At 36.4% G+C, this 12202-nt stretch overlaps 1 long non-coding RNA gene across 1 annotated transcript in view; it reads left to right on the top strand.

Annotated features, from left to right (window-relative positions):
• LOC114023179 overlaps positions 1-8808 on the top strand; it is a 56420-nt gene extending 47612 nt beyond the window's left edge. The window contains exon 4 of the long non-coding RNA XR_003566757.1: positions 8536-8808. This is a non-coding gene — a long non-coding RNA (uncharacterized LOC114023179). The remainder of the gene's footprint in view (positions 1-8535) is intronic.
• Positions 8809-12202: the final 3394 nt, after the last annotated feature.

The raw sequence follows: 12202 nt of genomic DNA, 5'->3' as shown, positions 1-12202 counted from the left end.
AGAAGGAAGGAAAGAAAGATGCGAGGAAGAAAAGAAGCAAGCAAGAAGAAAGGAAAAGATACCACCGGGTGACTAACCTTTTGGTAATGAGCCTCCGTTAACTTAGGTTGGTCATTGAAGAGCCAGCATGTATACAGTCTGGCACTGGCCTTTCCATCTTGGTAGTATTTAGCAGAGTTTACCATCCACTGGCATTAGCTTCTGAACCCAGGATCACCTCCAGAACCCAATGAGGCACCAAAGAGTGAATTTAGAGAATAATGAAACTGTAAAAAAAAAATCACTTCCAGTTGGCAATATTTGTAAAAAAATAATAACCAAAATTGCCCCTGTCCATTTTATGTCTTTCCACTGAATCCCAGCCTGTATCTTAGCATCAATTGATGACTCCTTAGGTCTTTTCACATGCAGTTCCCATGTTTCAAAGTCTAGCTTTTGCAGAGAAAGTGAGATTAAAGATTTCCTAGCTACACATAAGTGTCACAAATAAAGATTTAATTACATTTAATAAGTCTTTATTGTGTTTCAATTAACACAAATTGAGTCTTAAATCATATTTATTGAGGTTTATCAACTCTGTAATGAGTCATATTTCTGTAGTTGTTTTGAAATATCAAGAATAGGTAAAACATACTTAACAACCATAATTAACCCTTTACAGAAGCTGTATCATTTATAGCCTAAGGAATTTTGACCAGTCATCATATTTACCTTTTAATTGGACACAGAATGCTTTTTCCCCCACTCCCATAATCATTTCAAGCATCTCAGAGTATGGGTCTAGTGATGAAATGTAGTTTGTCATCTCAGGACTAGCCTAAGTTCAGAGAGGCTGATTACCAGGTTCACTATAGGATGACATTTCTTGGCTACAGTGATTCTAAAAAAACTGTGTACTTAGTTATTCATAAGTTAAAGTTTTCATTAAGGGAGCTAATACTCTCACTAACAAAAATCCCAAGTCTTCCAATAATGGAAGGATTTTTATAATAATGTACTCTTGCTGTCTAATGGTTTAATTTAGGCCAGATGAGTCATTGACCATAGTTTGAATTTAGGTGTTCTATGTCTTTCTACACTTTGGGGCAAAGGGCTTTCATGTTGTATGGAGAGAGAGTAGAAAGAGGAATCTGAGGACCTGAGTTCCAATAATGATTCTGCCTCTTACTATTAGATGGTCTCTATGTTTCCTTCCTACTCTAAAATTTTTATTAAAATTACTTCCTAATGCAGCCTCTTGGACATCCATTCTCATAGCTGTTCTTTTTTCTAGATTATATCAAGTCAACTACAATTCAGTATGTACTCATTAAACACTTACTATGTGCCAGACATTGTGCTGAGCCCTGGGAATATAAGGACAAGCAGAAAGAAAAGCCATTCATTGAGGAGCTTACATTCTAATATGGGAAGACAATTCATAAATGGAAAATGAAAAGTGGAGGAAGTTGGGTAGATGAAGGTACTCAGCTTGAAGACATGGTAGAGAAAGTCTAGAATAGTTAGGAGTATAGTCTGGAGAGGAATGAAGACATGGCTGGCCTGGGCCTCCTCTTTAAAATAAAGATTCTAGGAGGAACAAGCCAATCAGAGGAAGAGGCCACAGGTACAGAAGATACTTCCAATGAGTGAAGTTCAGAGGTCAGTGAGCTTGCAGGTGAAGAACTTCTCCAGGCATCGTAGGGATAGTCCCACAGAGTACAGCCTGTAGCAGGTGTGGGGAACCTTCAACCTCAAGGCCACATGTGGCCTTCTAGGTCCTTGGGTGCAGCCTTTTGGCCGAAGTCCAAGTTTTACAGAACAAATCCTTTTATTAAGGGGATTTGTTCTGTGAAGTTTGGATTCAGTCAAAGGCTGAAGGTACCCCACCCCTGCTAGAGGAATGAACATCCCTGGTATATGGCAAATTGGGATATTCTTCCTTGGTCTGGCAGTTTGAGGGGTCCCAAATTATTGGTATGGGACAGTGACCATGGCAGCCAGTGTAAAGACTCCTAAAGTCCCCTCAAGCTCTTAAACTACAATTCTATCCTAGGGCTTTTTTGATCAGTGCTTTCTAAGAACATACATTTGATATTTTCTTCAGAGTATTATGAATTTCTAAAATAGCTTTATTCTTCAGATATTTATATCATTTCAATTAACATTGATTAAATATCTACTATGTATGAATAAAAATCATTTATTTGTTTAATAAATGTATTAAGTGATTATTTCATGTCAAAAACTGATCTGGGGTATGCAAATCAAAGTTAAGACAGTCCCTCACCTCAAGGATCTTATATTTGTACAGCAGGAGACAATGAATAGAGAAGAATGGTGGCCAGGGAGGGATACCTTGGTTTGTAATTTACAAGAATAGACAGCTGGAAATCATGCTAGAATCTGTAAATACATAAAGACATAAACACCCGCCCCTCCAAAAAAAGTCACTAAATAGATTTTAAAAAATATCTAGGAGGTGGGATTCGAAAGTGTTGAATTGTTAAAAAAAAAAAAAACTGCCTCTCCAGCAGATTATTGTGGTACCTGAAATTAACACCATTAACAGCATTTTTGGGGACTGACATGGTTTATAAGAAAACTTGTTAAAATGAACATTTTTACCTGAGAAGGGTAACAAATTAATCTATTAGTATCATTAATATTTTTGCATGCATTAATTAATTAGATTAGTTAGTCAAGCAGATAGAACAGCCCTGAGGGATAGGGAGATGGAACAAATAAATCTTGATGGAGTGGATGGGACTGGGCTAAAATATAGAAAAGGCAAGATGGGGTATAGGGTGGAGCTTTACTGTAGTGGAAGCAGAAAAAATAGCTAGGGTCCAGAATTGAAACACTAAAAGGAAAAAGTCAATAAAAAGGAAGATGTTAGTGTGTTTGGAGGGGGCAGGGGATTCAAAAACACACTTCATTGACTTGCTAAGTTTGCTTAGGGCTGACCTGCCTTCCCTACCACAATCTCTCACATAACTATGGCCATTTGTCAGCTATCACAGCAAATCAAGAAAAGTCATAAAAATTAAAAACAGGTATCGCACACATATAGACTCTGGACTAAGTCCTAAACACACAGTTAGGCTAGTAGGTCAAGTCTCTCGAGTTCAGCTACCTCCATCTTCCCATCAAGGTTCTACAGAGCAAACCTGAGGGGTTGGAGTTCTCTGATGACATAGCTCACAAGTCCTCATCCATGACATTTCTTCTCTAACACTGATCACCAATCAGTGTTTCCCCAATTTCATCTAACTAGGGATTATGACTTTAATATAATTTGGCCAACTGCTATCTCTTGACTAATATTGATAGCTAACTAATATCAATTAGCTTTTACAAAGGGATATTTACTGAGAAGACATAGCATGACTCAAACTACAGAAACCTGAGAAAATTGCAGTCTCCTTCCCTTTACCATCTCAGACTGTACTCCAGACTTCCTCTAACATTTATCTACTCTTCATCCTGAAGATTCACATCAGCCCTGGGATTCACATAGTGGAAACATCTCATGCTTCTGCCTGATTGGATGGCTTCTCCTAGAATCCCCACTTAAAAGCAGACCCAGATGACGAAATTCCATTCCTCTTCAGGAGGCACTCTCTGCTTTATCTAACAATCCCCCTTCAGTACGAATCACCTTTCCCCCTTTCAGAGTTCTTTTAAGTGTTATCTTTCCCATTAGATAATGGGAATTATATAATTAGATTAAAATGTAAGCTCCAGGAGGGCAAGAATTGTATCTTTCTACTTGTTTTCATAGCACTTAGCACAGTGAATGGTAAGTGCTTATTAAGTGCTTGATGATTGATTTATTGACTGACGACTGGACGTGGAGAGAGTGGTCTCAAAATTGAAAATAGTTGCTACAAAACATTCCTCCCCCAAGTTCACTCTCTTGTATGCAGAATAACCACTAAAGGAACCATTCCTAGCTCTCAGCAGCTGGGTATTCACTGCTGGCCTAAGTCAAACAAGGTAGCTCTTTAGGGATGGGTCCTTCCCAGGATTGGCTGATGTGGCTAATGAAAGACTGCTTTCCACTCCTATCCCTGGACCTTGAGGTGGCTCTTTCACCATTTGAAGTTCACAATGTCAGTCACAAACTGGTCCATTCTATCTCTGATGCTCATTCATCAAAGATCATTAAAGAATAAACACAATAGAAAGAACAAAACAAAAGCACCATTTATTCATGGCCACATGGCGACCAAGTCCCAGTGGGGTTTATTCACCCAGAAGTTTCTAGCATTACTTCTGCTTTGCTCAAAAGCCACCAGGCATTGAGAGACAGAATTTCTCCACTGGAGTCTTTGTATGCATACTCAATTCTAGTTTAGCAGCTAATTAAAAGATTATTATCATTCAGTAAACCAACAGAATAACATCACAGAATACTCACAATTGAAGTTAGCGCACAGGGCCCCTTCTTTTACCACCACGAATTCTGGAAACAGTGTCAGAAGCTTCTGCGTAGATGTGCAGCAAGGAAGAGAGCATAGCCCATGGTCCAAGGACTGGATGCCAATGAACCAGTCTATCCTGTTACATGGAGGAATTTTTAATACTTAGTTCTATTTTGTTTCAATGTGTGATTTTTATTCCCAGCAGATTTAACTACCTAATTATGTTTTGGTTAAGCTTATATTAAAATTGGCTTTTATTCTCTTAGCATACCTCAAACTGATTATAAGAAGAGGCAACATATACCAAGTAAATACCAGAGTATTTGCTCAGTGACCAGAGTAAGCCTTTCTGGAATTTAACTATATGGATAATCTATGTGTACAAAGTTGAAAGTTGATTCTAACATTTTAATTATATATGCATTCAAGAAATGTACTTATGAAAAAGAACTACATTTTATGTAGTTAATACATTGAGAACTATGGCAGACCACAAAATGTCAAATGAATTTATAATGAAAAATTCAGTCACTCATTTTCAAATATCTACCATTTGACATCATGTAATCAAATATTTGCCCATTTCACTGAATTTTTTAATTTTTTTTCATCTAGATATTTTGGAACCGTATCATTTTTTTTCTTCTCTAGGTACCCACTTACAAGCCTTCTATTTTTCTTTCTCTTTTAATGAAAATCTATTGAAGTTGTCTATACCTACCCCTGCCCCCACTTTCTCACCAATCATTCTTCCTAATTCCTTGTAATTGCTTTCTCCATAAAACTATATCAAAATAACACTCTTGATGTTCACTAAAGATTTCTTTTTTGGGGGGGGCAGGGGGTAGAGGAGGCAAATTAATAACATATCCCTTCTCATTTTCCTTGAACTACATAACATTTGATATTGTCTCCTTCTTAAAGTTTTCTTCTCCCTTGGAACTATACTGATTTCCCTCTACTCTCTGATGATTTTTGGATCCATATTTTGACAGATTTTCTTCTTGGCTCCTAACTTCAGGGTCTCCCTAAGTACTGGTCTTTAGTCACCTGTTGTCTACACTTTTTCCCTTAGTGAACTGATTTCTCTTTAACTTCACAATTCACCTATATAATAATGATGCTTACATCTTTGTATCTACTCTGTTCTTTTATCCAGGCTTGAATCCAAAAATTTTCATTTTCCTGGAATATATTTCTATATGAACAATCTTTTATTGCTTTCTTTGTATTTTTATTGCTTTTATTGTAGCTGAGATTAAATCCATAATCTTTTCCCCAAAATTGACTCTCTTTCCCAATCTCTTCCTATTAATGGCATTGTTATTAATTTAATTCTTAGTACTTTTCATCTCTTTCATTTTCCACATCTAATCAGAGATCAAATCTTGTTAAATTAGCCTTTTAAATGTTTTTATACTAGTCTTTTCTGTCCTATTATATCATAGGAGACCAGGATCCCATCTCATAGTTTATAACTTACAATGGCCTACTAATTATTCACCCCAGGCTACCGTCTGCACTATTCTGTCTTTCACAATTGTGTTAGTTTTCCTAAATCATATATTTTCATGTTATCATCAGACCCTTTCTCAAGCATCAGGTCACTACCCATTGCCTACAGAATAAAGTCTAAGATCCTTGGCCCAGAATTCAAGGCTGTCAATAACCTGCTCCCCCTCTAACTCTATAACTTGAAATTCTGCTATAACCTACCATGACTTCTCAGTTGTACCTATACAAGTCTACTCACTATCCCACAAATATTTTACATGATTTCTTCACTCCAAATTTTTACTTAAGCTAGTTCTCTTTCTTCTCCTTCTGTACCTAGGTTGCCCTTTTTTTCTCCTGACTACCTAAATCCTACTTATACTTCAGGGCCAAGCTAATCCAATCACCAATTAGAAACCATTCCACTATCTTCCAACCCACAGAGATTCCTCCCTTGTGATTTCCTTATGGATTTAGCATATGAACTTTTGATATTTAATTACATATTGCACTTTTGTATCACTTTTGTAACTTCAGTTCCTGGAGGGCATGAACAGTATCTTACACTTATTTTGAATCCTATTTCAGAGTATATCTCAGTGATGTACTTACAGGAAGCTTTTAACAAATCATTTTTCAATGAATGAATTTTAATTACAATGTCTAATTACTTGAGCTTTGGTGTATGTATTATAAATATATAAATACATATATATGCACACATATATAAAACACGTATGTAACTCTTTTATATGTGTAGAGATGATAGATAGATAGATAGATAGATAGATAGATAGATAGATAGATAGATAGATAGATAGATAGATAGATGTAATGAATTATTGTGGTGTCTATTTTTCTTTCTGACTAATCTGGACAAGTTTCCATTCTGAACTCCCTGAATCTGTCATATGTGTGGGATCATTCCTGTTCTCCTTTAGGGACACCTTCTTCCTGTTCCTCATTTGTGTGTTTTTGTGGTGGACACCTGGAGAAAGATCTGTTCGTGTCCATGTGGCTTGGTACTGTGGATCACACCGCCTCCTCATGAGTCGGGCATCAGCTCCCTGCTTAGAAAATTACCTTATGTCCTCTAATCCAAAGCTACCAAGTGTATTTTCCTTACTAGGATTTGAAGAACAAACTCTATCCTTGTCCACGTATGAAGAATTTAACTACAAAAATGCAAGACTGCAGAACATTAAACAAAAATAAGCAAATATATTTTAAACCCATTACTTATCAAGAGTTATTACACTGCCTCTTTACAAACTATAGATTTTGACTGGAAAATATTCCTAAGAAATAATTTCTAAAAAATTTTATCCAGGTGAATATGAATCATTGATGAAGTAATATACAAGATATTTTTCTCTCACCCTCTCTGGGCTAATCTTAGAACTCACATAGCTATTGTCTGCAATCTGCATTCTACTTATATAAAATATCCTTTCTTGTACCCCTAAAATATATTTGCTTTCAACTGGAGTTGACTTTATAGATGGGTGAAATGGATTTGGAAGTCAAAGAAAGCACCTGCTACTTCAAATTATCTGACCCAGTCACCTGACCTTGAAATTACTTCTTTACTCCTTTGGATTAAAAACATCAATTTCCATGAAAGTTCAGATGTTTCCTAAAAGGGTTAATACCCCACTTTAATTTATCAGTTAACTATGACTAATAGTTTTCATACAATGTTTTTGTTTTTCACAGAAATAGCAGAGTTTGGTGTATAGAGAGCCAAACTTAAAGCCAAGAAAACCTAGATTCAGTCCTTCCTCTGATACACATATTGTCTTAGCAATCTTGATCAAGTTACTTGACCTCTCAATGTTCTAGGCAACTTTCTAAGACTATAAAATACAGAGACAGTCCCACTCTTCATTAATAGAGAGACTTTCCTCATCTTAGAATTTCCTATAGCAATGACGTTTCAGGCCCAGTCTATTTATATCCCTTGCTTCATAATAGTTCTGTGAGATAGGTAGCACACATTTTAAAATAACCATATTATATATGAGAAAATTGAGGTCCAAAGAATTGAAGTGACCTCTCCAAGATCACATAGCTCATAGCAAGTCTAATCCTTAAAGCAAGGTAGCCTGAGTCAAAATGGATATTTTGAATGGATATGTACTGGAATATATTCATTCTCCTACATCTTATAACCTATAGTACAATCATTTAGCAAGACCTAAAGGGCTAAGATATAGGACAGGTTGTTGTTATTACTGTTATTATTTTATGGAGAAGGAGGTTAATGTCCCTGACAGCAAGTTTATGTGACATTTTGTATTGCCATAGGTTAGCATGAGGGCATTGGATGCTCTACGGGAGGTCTTAGGGTTGAGGATACTACCAAAAAAAAAAGAGTCCTGTTGGATGACTAAAGTCAAATTGGTTCACCGACTTTGCAGTTTTCCCTAGGTCTATTCTAGGTCTAGATCTGCTCAAGCCCCATTCCCTGCCCCTACTCTATGCTGATTATTATATAAAAAACAAAGCAAAACAAAACAAACAAACAAAAAAAAAAAACCCTGTCAGTTTATAGCTGGAGCATGAGTCAATCAATCAATCAATCAATCAATACTAGAAACTCGTCCTAAACTTCCTCCATTCTATGTGTCCCTAGTAATTTGAATATCCCAGAACAGCTGACAGGAGATGGAAGACAATCAAGAAGAAGGAGAAGTCCTCCCCTCGACTTTGGTATCAGGATATATGAAGACTATGGTGATGACTCAAGCATATACTACGCAAGTACTATGAGAGAGGGGCACAAATAATATTGCTTCATCATCAACCTGAATGGGAACTACTCTGAGAACTACTTGAGTGATACAAGAAAGGATTCCCATGATATCCCTATGAATTTTGAAGTTGTAGAGTCCATTCTTAAGTTGAAAGACTTAAGAATAAAAAGAGGTATGTTTCGGTGGGTTGGTTTTTTTTTTTGTTTGTTTGTTGTGTTTTGTTTTGTTTCTTTGGTAGTTAGTTGTTTTTTGTTTGGTTTTGAGCTATTCATTTTTTTTTCCCCGAGATTTTTCCCATATAGACCAATAGATAGCATTGGTCCCCTGGGATCAATGAATCTTTATAGCGTTGGGATATTTCTTGACTTTTTCTTCTTCATTTTCAAATTTTTATTTTTCTCTACCCTTGAAGAAAGTGGAGTGGAAAATAGGGAGTGGTTACAGAAGGGAGGTCAGAGCTTATATGTGTAATGGAACAATTGAACAACATCAGTGGTATGTAAGATTTGACTAATGATCAGTGGAAGGATCACTCAACTGGTAGTGCTTAACTGGGAGTCACAAAACTTGAGTTGAAATACTAGCTCAGCCACTTGGTCTGTGCCACCTTGCTCAAGTCAATTAATCTCTGTAGGCCTCAGTTTCCTCATCTGTAAAATGAGGGATTTAACTAGATGATCTCTAATGTCCCTTCCAGCTTGAAACTTATGATTCTATGACCCTACCTTTCCAAAAGTAATTTACTATTGCCACTTTAGCAACATTTCTTCTCTAATTCCCTGTGTTTTTATGGATGGGAATGTGGTTATTTTTTGAAGTGCACTAACTCTTTTCATATAACTTGCTATTATGCAAGAATTTAGCTTCTAGTTCATTTCCATTTTTATAATAATTTCTGCTTTAAAATGATTTCTAAAAATACTTTGTTATGTTTATTGTGTTGACTGTACTGATTTTTATCATGAGCTGCCTTGGGCAATGTACGACAAGGGCCCATATAAAGGCTATTTTATTGTAATCTAAGTAATGTTTTCAGATGGGCATTGGTTAATTATGGGCTATATTTGCCACATGCCTAACACTCTTTAGTTATTTCCATTCATGTGACCAATAGTCAGTAGGCTCCAGCTCCATTTAACCACAAGTGATTGGCACCATGATTCCTGTAAATCCTGATGAGTGGTGCTGCAGCCAGTCAGTGGAAGTCAGTAGCATGGCTTAAATTGTTAAATTCTTTAAAAAGTTTTTTTTATTATTGTTTTTCCAGATCTATGATTCTTTCCAGTAGGGGAATTCCTAGTTTAGAAGGTCTCTTTACAAACACAGATCAGCAAATCCACTTGGTCTTCAAGAGGTATGATGAGGGGAATAGAGAAATTGTGATTCACCCAGGGACACAGTCAGGATACCTCAGAGTTGGGGTTGATACCCAACTCTTCCTGATTCCAAGGTGTATTAGGGACCATGCATGATTCAGGCTTCTCTCAGGTTCAGTACTGGGGTGAAATAATACCTCTGTAGGTCTTTTAGCAGTTAATAGAAGAAGGAACCTTATCTGTAACAGAGAAAGGTCAATACAATACAGAGAATACAAGATTGATTCAGTTATGTGTAGCTTCTCTTTTCTGCATCATCTAATATGGTCTGTGGTCTGCTGGTCAGAAGTCTGAGGAAGGATCAAGTAATTGGTGATTCTCTGTGCTCTAGCTTTTTCCTTTCTTCCTTCCTTCCTTCCTTCCTTCCTTCCTTCCTTCCATTAGTCCTTCCTTCCTTCCTTCCTTCCTTCCTTCCTTCCATTATTCCTTCCTTCCTTCCCTCCCTCCCTCTTTTCTTTCTTTCTTTCTTTCTTTCTTTCTTTCTTTCTTTCTTTCTTTCTTTCTTTCTTTCTTTCTTTCTTTCTTTCTTTCTTTCTTTCTTTCTTTCTTTCTTTCTTCCTTTTTACAACACTGGCTCAGTAAAGCATTTACCTTGGCTTAAACAGACCCATGAGCAATGATTCAGACTTTTTCCTTTTGGTGAGAAGTTCTGGGGCCATGTTTTTAGGGGGAGATTTTTCTGATCATAATGATATTGGGGATGAAAAAAACATGTTGGGAGATGGCAATTCGAATTTAATTAGATTCAATAAACATTTAATAAGCATATAATTTGAACAAAGCTTTGTGCTAGGCATTTTCATAAAAAATGAAAAATATCACAATCCATTACCTCTAAAAGGGTTGTATGAAACTAGGAGAGACCAGAAAGGTACACAAATAAGTGTGATACAAAATAGAAAATGCCTAAACAAAGAAGAGATATGGACAAAACAACCCAGATAAACTCAAAGAAGATAGTGGCCATTTTTCCCTGGAAGGGATCAGAGAAATTTTCATGGAGGAAGTGGTATCCTGTTTGGGTCTCAAAGGAAGAGGCTGATCCAACTGATGGAGAAGAAGGGATATTGTAGGCAGCAGGGCTAGTCTAGGAATCTATATAGAGGCAAAATATTTACAGAGCAATAAGAGAACCACTAGTTGTTTAGATTTCCTGGAACAGAATGCATGTAGGGTAGTAGTGTGGAAAAAAAAAAGATGGAAAGGTAAGTTAGCTTGTCAGGCTGACAAAAACTGGACATAAGGGTTGCCTACCTATTGGAAAATAACTAAAGAAATTATGGTATATAAATGGGATAGCATATTTTAATTGCACTGTAAGAAATAACAAAATGGACAGTTTCAGAGGTAACTAGAAAGACCTCTATGAACTAATGTAGAGTGAAGTAAGCAGAACAAGAACTATTTATATTATTATATACAACAATATTATAAAAGTAAATAATTCTGAATAACTTTAGAACTGATCAATGCAATGATAAACCATGAGTCCAGAGGCCTGAACATGAAACATGTCATCCACCACCTGTCAGAGGTGATAGATTTAAAATGCAGAATGAATCATGAATTTTCAGTCATGGCCAATGTGGAAATTTGTTTTGCTTATGATGAAGGTTTTATTTACTTTTAAAAAGTGTGTAATGTGGGACAAATGAGGTAGATAACAAATCCTTGAAAAAATAAACTAATAAATCAATTTCCATGCCAGGCTGAGAAGTCTGTCCTCTTTCCTATAATTGATGAGGAGCCCCTGAAGCCTATTGAGGAAGGAAATTACATGGTACTACCTGCATTAGGAAGGTTATTTGTTATTGGAAAGGTGACAGATTGGAAGTAGAGGGACAAAATAGGAGGTTATTATAAAGTTCTAGTGGTAGTCTGAGTGGAGATAAAAGGAATAGTGTTAGAAACAATGTGAAGGTAGAATCAAAAGTACTTGACAGCTGATGGGACTGAAAGGTGAAAAAGATGGATGAGTAAAAGGTAACTCTGAGGTTCGAACTCTGGCAGAGTGGTGAAATGATAGTACCATCAACAAAAAATTGGGAAGTTGAGAGGCTGACAGGATGTAGGGAGAAAGATGATGAGTTCTATTTTACATATGTTGAGTGTGAGATATGAGTGGATAAGTTTAGCTAGAAATTGGATACATGGGACTTGAAATCAAGGG

This window comes from Vombatus ursinus, unplaced genomic scaffold (assembly GCF_900497805.2).
Source record: "Vombatus ursinus unplaced genomic scaffold, bare-nosed wombat genome assembly UNPS02014816.1, whole genome shotgun sequence".
NCBI classification, from domain to species: domain Eukaryota; kingdom Metazoa; phylum Chordata; class Mammalia; order Diprotodontia; family Vombatidae; genus Vombatus; species Vombatus ursinus.
Note: the sequence above shows the minus strand (reverse complement) of the source record. Positions and strands in the feature narration are given on the sequence as shown.